At 42.8% G+C, this 13320-nt stretch overlaps 1 protein-coding gene across 1 annotated transcript in view; it reads right to left on the bottom strand.

Annotated features, from left to right (window-relative positions):
- LOC116984806 (dual specificity protein phosphatase 8-like) overlaps positions 1 to 12586 on the bottom strand; it is a 194206-nt gene extending 181620 nt beyond the window's left edge. Inside the window, exon 1 of the mRNA XM_033039187.1 lies at positions 12320 to 12586. The gene's annotated coding sequence lies outside the window, so the exon portion shown is untranslated. The remainder of the gene's footprint in view (positions 1 to 12319) is intronic.
- Positions 12587 to 13320: the final 734 nt, after the last annotated feature.

Here is a 13320-nt window from a genome sequence, read left to right as displayed (position 1 = left end):
GCGATAGAGCCAGAGTCAAGCTGTCTGGTATTACAATGGACCACACGTTGACATGGGGCCCATTAACTGTGCAACCTGGCACTCTTGCAAGCAAAATCACCTGCACCACCATTAGGAAAAAAAACATGATTAAATACATCCTCACAACAAAGCTCACAATAATATCTTTCCATATCCAAATCCTCTCCCTCCAAGGAGATTTCATAATGACAGGGGTAAAGTATTGGTGCAATTACCCAGAGGAAGCCAGGAAATAGTTTGGAAATGAAGGAATCAAGTCTGGCACCAGCTAGCTCATATATTTAACACCAAATGAAACCTGCAAAGACACGGCATGTGAAAAATAGCATGTTAAATGGCAATCAGAGCCTCTGTTCAAAATGGGAGCAGATTAACTTATGCTGTCCCTTGTTTTAATAAAAACCCTCAATAAACTGATAACCTCAACTGGTTTCTCCTCCGCTCCAAATGAAAACAACAACCTCGGTTGAAAATGCTTCAGTAATATAAAGTTTAGGTAGGAAAAAGAACCCAATGGCCAGAGCTAACAAAGCTTCAAGAAACACAAACTTTCCTTCAAGTACAAAGAAACATTAATGCTCAGTGAAACACGATGCATAGTCACAGTCATTTTGACACTTGTCTTAATATTAAAATGTCCCTATTGCTATTACCTGTACAAGTAACCTTGCCAGCAATAGGTTAGATAAATGAAGGTTTGCAAATCTTACCAAGAGATGTTCCTGTTTGGTAATGAACCCTGTGATTCACGCTTGACACTGTGTCAGCATCAAGCAGGCCATGAATAATAAACTGAGTCAGGGTGAAGGGCAGCCCACAGTGCTCCTCGAGTGCCAAGCTTAGGTCAGTGCTTGCTATTATCTATCTCGCAGCTAGTTCACTCCACAAACCTTATGGATCTGAGACCTTCCCAAGTAGGACTCAGAGTCAACGTTAATCTGCAGGTCGACCCATGATGTGGCATGACTTTGATATAAAACCAGGCTGATTATAGCACAAAATCAATGAAACAGGAACCCATCGAACCAGTGTGCACAACACTTCCGTGTAGGAAGGAACTGCAGATGCTGGTTTAAACCAAAGATAGACGCAAAAAGCTAAAGTAACTCAGAGTAACTCGGTGAGTCAGGTAGCATCTCTGGAGAAAAGGAATAGGTAACATTTTGGGTCGAGACCCTTCCTCAGACTCTCTGAACACTTTCACTGCTTCAGCTTACACTGGCCACTAAATCCAGTTTAGAGCATTGAAAACACGGTGGAGTCCGTTAAGCACACATCTCACCCTCATCTCCTTGTGCCCTCTTTGCCAGTGTTCAGATGTTCAGCTCTGCATCGGTGCCAATTGTCCATAAGTGCTAACAAATCCATGCTAGGGTTTCTTTCACATAATTTTTGCCCTGTACATATTTTAAACCCCATCTCTGAACAATAGATGATAAAGTGAACCTAAGCATTTTGATCTTGTAATCAAAAACACATTTTAAAATTCAGATTAGTGGGCAGTTTCATTCCCGCACTGTCTATCATAACATGCTGAGGTAGTGCTAATCTTTATGCTAATTATGCAAATGACCTGACTCTGCAATATTCTGTCAATGTCCTGCATTATAGGCACTACAGTTTGCCAGGCATGTGACTGCACCTTTATTTTGCTACTTTCTCTAGGTTTTTATGTGCTGCGTTATGTTTGTCCAACCAGCAAAGTTCCAAGATCTGCATCAAAATGGCTGCTTAGTGTACGCAAGGAATCCAGCATACAGCACTTTGTGATGCTAAGGAATCAAGGAATATGGGGAAAAAGCAGGAACGGGGTACTGATTTTAGATGATCAGCTATGATCATATTGAATGGCGGCGCTGGCTTGAAGGGCCGAATGGTCGACTCCTGCACCTATTTTTCTATGTTTCTATGCTACCTTCACATATCAATCACTGAACCTCTGCAGTCTTTAACATGGATGTTAACAATATCCTATATCAGTAATTACTATTCCAATCTTCTACTGACCATCATCTCATTAACCACTTCAATAGACTTCAGCTCATTGAAACCCTTCAGCCATATCCTGCCCAAGTCCCCTCACTCACTGATCACATGACCCATGACCGTGCATCCACCCTTCCCCAAAACCTAGTACTGGAGGCCATGCCTACAGGCACTCAAGTCTCACATTCTGGAACACACTCCAACAAATTCTTCTGCCTCTTTCCACCGGCAAGACTCCCGAAAGTTCTCCTTTCTCCCGAGTGATTACTTTATGTTAAACACAATATTTAAATACAAACGGGCTGACATCTTCCATCAACTGACAGCTGAGATTGCAAGCTCAAAACTGGGACAGGGCGTACTGTGATGGGAGGGTGTGCTTGTGAGGGTGAGACAGATGTTATAACTCCGTTGCACTGGACTGAGTAACTGCTGGCTCACAATAAGATAACTACCAAGCATTTGGCGCTATCCAACCAGTCTTACTTAGTTAGACCGCAAGAAAGTTTGGTGTGTGAAATGAAAACAATCTGTACAAGGGTTTTAATTTCCTCTGATTGTGGTTCCAAATATTTGGCTTTTATGTCACAACTAACAATCTTGTTTGAAATCAACTGGAAAATGTGGAAAAATACAAAGAGATCAATTAAGAGGCACATGATTGACCAGGAGAGAAGCAATTTGGTGTGTATCTTTAGGAATGCTGTGGTCTTTGAACTGAGCCATTTACAAATATTGAATGGGTAAATCTAAATATGCTATTAATATTTTATACTCGGATTCTGGTGCTGTGGACTTTCAATCATTATGGTAAAAATACTTGGCTATTTCCATATTTTATAAATAATCTAATGGCACAATTATTATTTATGCAAGTATAAATAATTTGTTTGCAGGTACGAGTGTATATCATTGCCTTTTTGTTTAGTACATTACTTCACCACTTTAACACAAGTCCAGTTTCATTTGCAATATGCAAACTATATTTTAATCATAAGTTGATCGACAAGAAGCTTTAAGAATAAAACAAACTTTTGCATAAACCCTATCAGTCAATGGTATCAAATAACCTGGTAGAAATGGTCTCTCTCTTCAAACAGACTTTTAAAATAGGCCTGATCTTCTTTAAAATGGATTTGGGAATGGTACACCTTCCATAATATGCAAGTAAGAAGCATTCATTTATTTACACTCTTAATCTTTCCACCTTTGATTCCTTAAATTCTTTTCCCATTAGTAATCTGTCTTGGCCACTAGTGACCAAAGCCTTTGAGGGATGGAGTTCCAGATATCTGTTACGCTGTGTGTGATTAAATGGTCCCGATAGTGCCCCTGAATACCTTAGCTAAACAATGATCAAGATTGTGTCCCCCTGTTCATATTTTCCCATCTGAGAAATTAGCTTCTCCAGATCTGGATTTGTATTCCTTATCAATTTTAATCAAATATTCTGTGACAAATGTTCAGATTAAAAAAGAAAAATGGGTCAAGTGAGAATAATGATGACAATACTCGGTTAGCCTGATGAGTAGTTGAGCTATTTAAACTAACGCATTGGATATACGTTTTGCAATCAGTGCTGATGGACACAAAATGCTGGAGTAACTCAGGAACAGGCAGAATCTCTGTGGAGAAGGAATGGCTGACATTTCGGGTCGAGACCCTTCAGTGCTGTTTGCTTGGAAGGCAAACAGGAGTTTGCCTTACACAATCTCCAAAGTCAAAGATTTGTCCCATCCCGGACATTCCTGGGTTTCCCTGCTCCAGCCCAGCTGAAGGTACAGAAGCTTGAAGGTGTGCACCACGAGACACAGGAACAGCTTTTCCCCCCTGTTAGCAAGCTTCTGAAAAGTTATTCCATAAGCTAGAGTACTGTCTACCCCATTGTTGACATTGGACTTTGTCTATGGACTGATGCACTACAATACGCTGTGAACTAGCACAGTGGTGCAGCGGGTAGAGCTGCTGCCTTACAACGCCCGAGACGAGGGTTTGATCTCAACCTCGGGTGCTGTGTGGAGCTTGCATGTTCTTCATTTACTATTAGGGGTTACTATTGGGTGCTCCAGTTTCCTCCCACAACTGAAAGATGTGTGGGTTTGTAGGTTAATTGGCCTCTGTAAATCACTCCAAATGTGTAGGGAGTGGATGACAAAATAGGGTTATATAGAACTGGTGTGAATGGGTTATCGATGATCAGCATGGACTTGGTGAGCCGAAGAGCCTGTTACCATGCTGCATCTCTAAACTAAACTATATTCTGCACTCTGTGTCTTTCTCTCTATCTATTGTACTAGAGTTTGACTTGATTTTACCTACGTACGGCATATCCGGTCTGTTTAGATGGCATGCAATACAAAGCTTTTCACTGTACTTTGGTACATGTATAAATAATAATAATAAATAATAAATAATTTATTAGACAATAATAAACCTAAACCTAGTCACTCTTCTCATGTAGAACATGAACAGGGCAATGACTCTGGATCTTCCCTAGTATTAACCAGTGACTCTCATTGGATTTGTGTCAGCAAGGCATTAGCCTGGCTGTGATGCAGCACTCTCCCTCACTCCATGTCTCATAATTCATCTCTGTTTGTATCATAACTTACTCACACTTGCATCTTAAATTAGGAGATAAGGATCAGGAAGCGTGCAACCACGTTTAATCCGTGGGTACCCAAGTTAGCTGTACCGATTCTCTAACTGTCTGGCTATAATCTACCACGTCAACACTGACAGCTAGGATCAACCTCGGGTCCTGGGCAGTATACATTGATAAGCTACAGGAACAGGAATAGGCCATTCCGATTTTTGAGCCTGTTCCAATTGTGGATTAAATTGTGGGTGATTGGTGTCTTAATTCTATCTACCCACCTTAGTATGTAACCATTAACAACCATGTTTAACAGAAGTCTCTCTATCCCAATTTTATATTGGTCTGGTCTCCATTTTTGTGGGACAATGTTCCAAATTTCCATCTTAATCTTAATTATATTTGGTATAAACAAAATTTCACCTCAATTTTCCATTTTCCTATTTCCTCAGGGTGGGAATGTCAAACATTAGAGGGCATAATGCGAGAGGGGGAGATGTGCAGGACACGTTTTATTTTAAAATACTTGGGTAGTGGGGGCCTGGAACACCTTGGCGAGATGGTGGTGGAGGCAGATACGATAGTGGCATTGACAAGGCATCGTCAGGAATGTGTTATTGTCATGTGTCCCGAAATGGAACAATGAAATTCTTGCTTGCAGCAGCAAACCAGAATATGTCAACATAGAAACATAGAAATTAGGTGCAGGAGTAGGCCATTCGGCCCTTCGAGCCTGCACCGCCATTCAATATGATCATGGCTGATCATCCAACTCAGTATCCCGTACCTGCCTTCTCTCCATACCCTCTGATCCCCTTAGCCACAAGGGCCACATCTAACTCCCTCTTAAATATAGCCAATGAACTGGCCTCGACTACCCTCTGTGGCAGAGAGTTCCAGAGATTCACCACTCTCTGTGTGAAAAATGTTCTTCTCATCTCGGTTTTAAAGGATTTCCCCCTTATCCTTAAGCTGTGACCCCTTGTCCTGGACTTCCCCAACATCGGGAGCAATCTTCCTACATCTAGCCTGTCCAACCCCTTAAGAATTTTATAAGTTTCTATAAGATCCCCTCTCAATCTCCTAAATTCTAGAGAGTATAAACCAAGTCTATCCAGTCTTTCTTCATAAGACAGTCCTGACATCCCAGGAATCAGTCTGGTGAACCTTCTCTGCACTCCCTCTATGGCAATAATGTCCTTCCTCAGATTTGGAGACCAAAACTGTACACAATACTCCAGGTGTGGTCTCACCAAGACCCTGTACAACTGCAGTAGAACCTCCCTGCTCCTATACTCAAATCCTTTTGCTATGAAAACATACCATTCGCTTTCTTCACTGCCTGCTGCACCTGCATGCCTACTTTCAATGACTGGTGTACCATGACACCCAGGTCTCGCTGCATCTCCCCTTTTCCTAGTCGGCCACCATTTAGATAATAGTCTGCTTTCCTGTTTTTGCCACCAAAATGGATAACCTCACATTTATCCACATTATACTGCATCTGCCAAACATTTGCCCACTCACCCAGCCTATCCAAGTCACCTTGCAGTCTCCTAGCATCCTCCTCACAGCTAACACTGCCCCCCAGCTTAGTGTCATCCGCAAACTTGGAGATATTGCCTTCAATTCCCTCATCCAGATCATTAATATATATTGTAAATAGCTGGGGTCCCAGCACTGAGCCTTGCGGTACCCCACTAGTCACTGCCTGCCATTGTGAAAAGGACCCGTTTACTCCTACTCTTTGCTTCCTGTTTGCCAGCCAGTTCTCTATCCACATCAATACTGAACCCCCAATGCCGTGTGAATAATGTTCTTGTACCTGGACATTAGAGTTTTCAGGCTCCTATACCTTCTTCCCAATGACAGGAGTATTGCCTGGGTGGCGTGGGTCTCTGATGATGCTGGCTGCCGTTTTCAGGCAGCGACTCTTGGAGATCCCTTCGATGGTGGGGTGGTCAATACCCGTGATGGACTAGGCAGCTTTCACATCTTTTTTGCAATCTTTGTTCCTGGGCGATTGAGTTACCAAACCCAGCCAAGATGCAACCAGTCAACATGCTCTCTACTGAACACCTGTAGAACTTCAAGAGAGCATTCGTTGACATCGGGAGGAGAATGAGGAGTGCAGGGGAGAGATAAGACTATGCCAGTGGATCTCCTCCTCACTGTGATGGATGTTTGTGTAAATTGTGTTGTGTCTTGGTTCTTTTTCTTGTGTGTATGATTGCAGAAACCAAATTTCGTTTGAACCTCAATGAGGTTCAAATGACAACAAATAAATTGTTGTATGTAGAGAATCTCCTCAATATTCTCAGGAAGTAGAGGCGTTGATGGACTTTCTTTGCGATTGCATCAGGGTGTTGGGTCCAGGGCAGCCCTTCAGTGATATGCACACCCAGGAATTTGAAGCTTTTGACTCTCTCCACCACTGTCCTGTCGAAGACGACAGGTTTGTAGATCCTTGTCCTTCCTCTTTCAATGTTCACAATCAGTTCTTAGGTCTTACTGACGTTGAGAACAAGGTTGTTATTTTGGCACCAATTGGTCAGTTGATTGATCTCCCGCCTATACTCATCATCATCTGCAATTCATCCAACAACCATGGTGTCATCAGCAAACTTGAAGATGGAGTTTGAACTGTGTGCAGCTACATAGTCGTGAGCATAAGAGTGAGTAGAGCAGGGTGCAGCGCACTTAGCCTTGAGGTGCTCCCGTGCTGATGGTTCTCAAGGAGGTAGTGTTGCTGCCAATTTGTACATGTTGTGGTCCGTTGATGAGGAAGTAGAAGGTCCGGTTGCAGAGGGATGCACAGACACCCAGTTCCATGAGCTAGGTAACCAGCTTGGAGGGGTTGATGATGTTGAAAGCTGAGCTATAAACAACAGCCAATGTACATATTTTTTTTGTCCAAGTGGTCTAGTACAGAGTGGAAAGCCAGCGAGATTGCATCCTCCGTTGACCTGTTGTGGCAGTAGACAAATTGTAGTGGGTTCAGGTTCTTGTTGAGGTAGGAGTTGATGTGCACCAGAACCAACCTCTCAATGCACTTCATCACCACCCATGTTAGTGCCACCGGTTGTTAGTCATTGAGGTACGTCACCTTACTCTTCTTGGACACCGGTATTATTGATTCCCTTTTAAAGCAGGTGGGAACCTCAGACCTCAGTAATGAGAGATTGAAGATGTCCACAAAAACTCCAGCCAGTTGGTCTGCACAGGTTTCAAGAACACGACCAGGTTCACCATCAGGTTCAGACGGTTTGAGGGTTCACCCTCCTGAAGGATCTTCTGCCATCGGCCTCTGTTACTGAGGTTGCAATACCGGGGGTGAGGGGGGGGGGGGGGGGGGGATAAGAGGGCCTGGGAAAGCACATCAGTGTTCTGCCTATCAACGTGTGTAGAATGCATTGGCTCGTCTGGGAGTGAAAGTTTGTTGTTGCATGAGCTATCCCCCGGTTTTGCCTTGTAGGAATTGATGGCATTCAACCCCTGCCGCAGTTGCCGAACATGCACCTCATCCTCTAGTTTAGAGCAAAAGTCCCTTTTTGCCTTTTTAATGGCCTTATCAAGGCAACAACTATTGTGGCGTATTCATTCAGGTCCTTAGCCAAGATCTTGAACTTTTCTCAGTCCACCGACTTTAAGCAATCCCGCAGCCGTTCCTCTCCCTCTCCCGTCAAGCTCATCAGCCACTGCCTATATGCAGGATGAAGGAGCATAGCTGACTAGTCATATTTTCCAAACTGAGAGCAAGGGATGGAAAGATAGGCATCCTTGATGATGGTATAGAAGTGGTCAAGTTTGTTTACACCTCTGGTGCTGTAGTACACGTGCTGTTGGTAGATAGGGAGTGATTCCTTCACGCTGGCTTTGTTGAAGTCCCTGGTTATGATGGTAAAGGTATCGGGTTATGCTGACTGGTGTTTGTTGACCACGCGTGCAGCTCTTCCAGTAGTAGATGCGTAGCCTGGGGTGGGATATAGACCACGGTCATGATGACGGAGGCAAATTCCCTCGGGAGGTAGAAGAGGTGTAAATAGAAATGCAGGGAATAGAGGGATATGAATCTTGTACAAGTAGATGAGATCAGTTTAACTTTGCATCATGTTAACTTGGCACATTGTGGGCACATTGTGGGCCAAAGGCACAATTCCTGTGCTGTACTGTTCTATATTCCACAGAATGCTAGCCCTGTCATTCTTCATAACTTAACCCCTTTAGCTCTTGTCCAACTTTAGCCAATCTTTGCCATTTCATCTGCAAGGGCAATACACTTTGCAGGGGATCAAATGGAGCTTCTCACAAATGTAGCAAAACTCTCACCCTTTATATTTCAGAGTGAACCTCTGCTACTGGGTATTTTCTATGCCCAAGTATTCTCTTTTCCTCGTTGCTACCTGACCAGCTGAATATTTCCAGCGCCTTGTTTATAGTTCACATTTCCAGCATCTTCATTTCTCACCCTCACCCCCATCCAATTTCTACATCCTCCCATCACCAGGTGAACTGCCACCATACTACTCCGTCAACTTAATTGAACAAATATGGAAAAGTTAAAGTCGCTTTATTGACGAGGCCATTCCCAAGTTGGAACTTGCTGTGTGTCGTATGACAGCAGGATGCCTAATGGATATCTGAAAAATACAGCATTGAGGCAGGTAAAACAAAGCAGCAACTGAAGGTTATGGAGTTTTTCACAACACTGCATGGTTTTACATTTCAGCTTTACGATTACCACATAGTTACCCAGCGATTGCTGCATCTGTAGAAAGTGAAACTTCTTTGCAGCACTGCTATTGGACTGGTGCACAGGAACCTTACATTGGCACATTAAACCAACATCCATTTTCTCTCTCAGGAGGAAGTAAAGGATCTCATGACAGTGTTAGAGGAAGGAAGTCATCCCTGATATCTTGACCCATATTATTCCACCAACCAACACATAAACCAAGTTATCTAGTCAATATCACATTGCTGTTTACAGTTGACTACACATCATAAAGTACTTAATTGTTTTTAAAGTCCTTTGGGGTGTTCCGAGCTCTTCCAAATGCTTTGCTGAAAAGTCATTAACTCTGTTTCTATTCCCATTGATGCTGCATGACCTGCTGAGTATTTCCAGCATTTTCCAGAAATGTTTAATCCTTTTCAGTAAAAATGAACTTATGGTCAAGAGAGATTTGCTGTATGTTTTTCTCCTTGTGCACATCTAACAAGTATTCATCCCACGCAGGCAAACTGTCTTCACACCAGTTTAATAATAACAACAACCTGCTAGCAAGTGCTCTTGGTGAAGCAAAACAGCCACATAAGCTTCACACAAACATATTGAGACATTAATCAATCACAAAGGAGGGGGAGAAAGCGAACAGGCCAGGTGACTACAAGCTTGGTCAAACAGGTGGGTTTTTAGGGAATTCATAGTGTCTGAAGGATTTCCAGAACACAGGACTTAAGACAAGACAGCTGAAGGCAGAGCTTCCAATGCTAAGGTGAACAAGATGCACAAAGCCAAGTCTGCAGAAACCTCAGAGAAATTGGACCTCTTGTCTGAGCCCCGTACAAGAAAGTGACAAATAGAGCAGTGAGGGTGGCGGATGGGTTGGGGCAGGAGTGCAGGGAAGGCCATAGAAAGATTTAATCCAGAGTATGCACAAGTAATGTTAACTGGTCAAAGGTAAATAGCTACCTTTTTGCCTTGATAGAACCCGAGAGTCAAGATTGATTTGCTTCCGTCTGAAGAAGGTTCTTGACCCGAAATGAAGGATCTTGACCCGAAATGTCACCTATTCCTTCTCTCCAGAGATGCTGTCTGACCCGCTAAGTTACTCCAGCTTTTTGTGCCTATCTTCAGTTTAAACCAGCATCTGCTGTTCCTTCCTACACATGATTTACCTCACTCTGGTCTTGAATGTGTCTGTTGTTGATGTGTGAATTAGTGTTAGAGTCATGAAGCACAGTAACAGATAAGACACAAAAAAACTGGAGTAACTCAGCAGGACAGGCAGCATCTCTGGAGAGAAGGAATGGGTGACATTGAGTCGAGACCCATCTTCAGACTGGTTCTTCAGTCTCGACCCGAAACATCACCCATTCATTCTCACCAGAGATGCTGCCTGTCCCGCTGAGTTACTCCAATATTTTGTGCCTATCTTCGGTTTAAATCAGCATCTGCAGTTTGTTCCCACACCATAACAGGCCACTCAACCCATCATGTCCATGACAACCATCAAGTAACTAATTGTATTTATCAGACTACTATTCTCTGTTAAATTCATTGGACACCAGATATTACAAAACAAATTCAAACAAACAATCTCCTAATTAATTGTCCATTTCTCATGTGGAGTACAGCTTTAAATTTTAAAAAACATTTCCATAAATCATAATATGAAAATATAATTGCCATCTGTCAGGCCAGGTATATTTGGGGTGTTACCTCAGCTTGTTTGCATTCATTAGGCTTTCTAAGTTCTTCGTATGACTGTGAAAGATGGAGACCAGAAATAACAGATAGTGTGATGACAGCAAATAAAAGAACAGCTGTATTTCTTTGCCGGTTGTTATCTGTTGTGCGGTGAAAGCAAACTCGTCAGATGCACTAGTTTGCAGCGGAAAAAATGCCAGGGAATTCATGTTTAATATATTCAGTACCCTGTTCAATCGAACCCATCACTTAATATTGATCCAACAACCAGAATTTTTTTTGTTTTCAGAAAAAGGAGAGTGGGCTAGTGAAGAATCAAATATATTATATATTACTTTGATTTATTGATTTGAGACCACAGAACTCGGAGGTCCTAACAACACGGGAGAGATGTATGAGAATCTACACCATTACAAGTGCCTTCGACGTCCTCATCGTTGACTAAACAATCACTTCCATCCAAAGACATCGCCTGTTTAATAAATAAACATCGGTGTCCTCTCTTTACTTGCGACCACACGGGCCAGTTACCTATTCAACCTAATCCCCTTTGAGGTAACAAACACTATATTACAGGTTTAGATAAACCTTTAAGCATAAAACAAAGGCTTGTATGTTTATTTTGGAAAACGCGGACGCCTAGCTACCAAAATAGCTTCCCCAAAACCTGTCCTTTAAATTGAAAGGCAGTCATCAGTAAGGTTTCCATTTGCAGGGCGGCGATGGGCTTTAACGCGCCCAAGTACCCAAGAGGAGGAGCGTCCTTTGCAAATGAAGCCCGTCCGCCACTGCACCAATTTAAACCCCGTCTCCCGCAACCTGGTTAATTCTGGGCGTCAATTTGACAGTAGTGCATGCAACGACAGAACTGAAAAATGCACGGAAATCCCGCATCGTCTTATTCTGCATGGAGACAACGTCGTTGCGTTATTGCCAACATTGTCCTGACACAAGGAGATGCTGGTTAGACCCTCCTTGAGCGATCTCTGCGCCCCGTCGCATCCCATCCCATCCCATCCTCCGGCCACACAGCGGATAGTCAACCTTTACAACCTTCAAGGATGAGCGAGCTTGCATTGCTGCAGGTTGCACCATCATGCAAGATTGCACAGCATGCTTTGCAATTGCATTTCCCCTTCCAGAGGAAAAAAAAATGGATCAGGGCATTAAGATGCAAATCTGCCACAACCTGACCGCACAGCCCAAGTGGACTGACCAAGACAGCAAAAAAAAAACCGCTTCTTCAGCGAATCATATTTTTCCCCCATTTCCCCAAGACTCACCTTCTTTACTTCCGGGAGCTCCCCTCTTAATTTTCCACGCACAAGCCTTGCAATTGCGGCTCGGGCGATCAATGGGAGATGCTCCTAGAATTTACAAAGAAATGAAGGGAGAAAGAAATGCAAGAGAGAAAAAAAAGGGAATTATTTGAAAAAGCAGTGCAGGCTGGCGCAAGCTGGTGTTGCTGTTGTTGTCGGATTGTCTGTGTGCGAGTTGCCCATGAGGAATAGCTGAGGGGAAGGTGCAACATAAGCAGCAGCAGCGAGCTGGCCTGAAGTATGCACCATGCCGTCATTGCCAACCAATCAGCGCCAGGCGCCCTCATACAGTGACGTCAGCCCCTCCACTCCAGCTCCGGGCACAGATTAAAGGCAGAGTCCGCGCCGCACCGCACTGCCTTAAAGGGGCAGCGCCGCCCTGCAACTTCTCTCCAGCAATACATACATATACGTACATGCTTACATACACACGCATACATACATCATGCATACATAGACATACATTATACATATATATATATACAAACATATACACACACATACATACACATTCATGCATACATGCATCATACATACACACATACATCATACATACATACATACATACATACATACAAGCATACATAGATGCATAGGTAACATACATACATACATGCATATGCATACATACATCATACACACATACATACACATACACACACACATACATTATATATACACATATACACACACATAATAATAATAATAATAATAATGGATGGGATTTATATAGCGCCTTTCATACATACATATACACATACACACAGAAACATCACATACATACACACATCACATATACATACAAACAACAAACATACATGCATATAGACATACATATACACACTCATACGCACATAACACACATGCATACATACACCCACATAGATACAGATAGACAGATAGATAGACAGATAGACAGATAGATAGATAGATAGATAGATAGATAGATAGATAGATAGATAGAT

Source organism: Amblyraja radiata, chromosome 20 (assembly GCF_010909765.2).
Source record: "Amblyraja radiata isolate CabotCenter1 chromosome 20, sAmbRad1.1.pri, whole genome shotgun sequence".
Lineage (NCBI taxonomy): Eukaryota > Metazoa > Chordata > Chondrichthyes > Rajiformes > Rajidae > Amblyraja > Amblyraja radiata.
The sequence above is the reverse complement of the archived record's forward strand: the minus strand, read 5'-3'. Positions and strand labels throughout refer to the sequence as shown.